Here is a 1,599-nt window from a genome sequence, read left to right as displayed (position 1 = left end):
TGAACTATCGCTTATTAATCAATTTGCCCACTGAAAAGTAACTTGGTTGTTTCCAGTTTTTGGTGATCAGGAATAAAACAGCTATAAATATTTATGTGTAGATTTTTGTGTGGGCATAAGTTTTCCTATTAGTTGGGTAAAGACCCAGCAATGTGATTGCTGGCTCTTAAAAGTCTTATAAATATTATGATTTTTAGTCCACAAACATGAAATATATCTCTGCTTCCCTACATATTATTTGATTTCCTTTACCGGAGTTTTATACTTTTCTCATATGGATCCACTATACATTTATTTTATTGCTATGTTATTTAATTTTTTTAGTGCTAATGTAAATGGTGTTGCATTTTGTTTATTTTGAATGCCAATTGTTCTTTGTTAGTGTATAGAAAAGTAATTGTCTTTTTCATATTAATCTTGTATCCTGCAGGCTTGCTATACAGGTAATTACTTGTTAGATCCAGAAGTTTTTCTGTTGATGATTTTAAACATGGACCATCATGTCACATAGTCACATATGAAGAAAATGTTTGTTTGTTTGTTTTTAAATATGGAACGCTTCACGAATTTGTGTGTCATCCTTGTGCAGGGGCCATGCTAATTTCTCTGTATTGTTCCAATTTTAGTATATGTGCTGTCGAAGCGAGCACATGAAGAAAATGTTTTTATTTAATATCTTCAAGCTCTATTATTCTTTCTTTGGCTGTGTCAAATCTACCAATAAACTCATTAAAAGTATTTATTCCTATTACAGAGTTTTTGATTTTTTGCATTTCATTTGATTCTTCTTTGAATCTCTACCTCTCTGCTTACATTACCCATCTGTTTTGTCATTTGTCTACTTTTCCTATTAGGAATCTTTGGCATATTAATCATAGTTATTTTTTTAAAATTCCCACATTTGTAATGTATCTGATCTGAGTGTGGTTCTGATGGTTACTTTCTCTCTCCATGCTAGCTTATTGATTTTCTTGCCTTTTTGCATTTGGGTATGTCTTGTAATTTTTTGTTGAAAGCTAGACAAGTCCTATTGGATAATAGGAACTGAAGTAAATTAGCCTTGAGTGTGCACATTTATGTTAATTGGGCCAGGAATTGGGCCATACCTAGCATTTACTATAGCTGTAGATGCCAAAGACTTCAAATTCCTTGAGTGTCCTTATCTTTATCTCCCCTCTTCACTTCCCTAGATCCTCCTCTTCAGAAAGAGTTTGTGTTCTGCAGCTGTTGCAGCTGTAACCCACTGGTGATATACTGCAGCTCTGCTGGTGTGGTGGGGAGGTGTGAGGGAGGGAGATCTTCCAATTAAATCTGTTTTTTAATGGGCCTGTGTCTTAATGTAGCCAGAATCTCTGCCAAGTCCTTGGTTTCAGAGATTTAAAGAATGAATCCATGGACCATATGAGTAAGAAGCAGGACAGATTTTTTTTTTATTATTTACATATACATGTGTTTATTAGGTTTCCATTTTTTTTGCTTTCACAAAATTTAAAAGGATTAAAATTTAATAACAATAACAATGTTTAAGATAATTTTTGTTTTTGAGACAGAATCTCACTTTGTCATTCTGGCTCGAGTGCTATGGCATCACAGCTCACA

The 1,599-nt window shown here is 33.5% G+C and overlaps 1 non-coding gene across 1 annotated transcript; it reads right to left on the bottom strand.

The window, feature by feature from the left end:
- Window positions 1–544: 544 nt before the first annotated feature.
- Window positions 545–650, bottom strand: LOC128564087 (U6 spliceosomal RNA). The gene has a single exon (XR_008373975.1). It is a non-coding gene; the product is annotated as a U6 spliceosomal RNA (small nuclear RNA).
- Between the last annotated feature and the right edge of the window lie 949 nt (window positions 651–1,599).

The sequence above is a fragment of the Nycticebus coucang genome, chromosome 13 (assembly GCF_027406575.1).
Source record: "Nycticebus coucang isolate mNycCou1 chromosome 13, mNycCou1.pri, whole genome shotgun sequence".
Lineage (NCBI taxonomy): Eukaryota > Metazoa > Chordata > Mammalia > Primates > Lorisidae > Nycticebus > Nycticebus coucang.
This window is presented reverse-complemented; position numbering and strand designations above follow the sequence as displayed.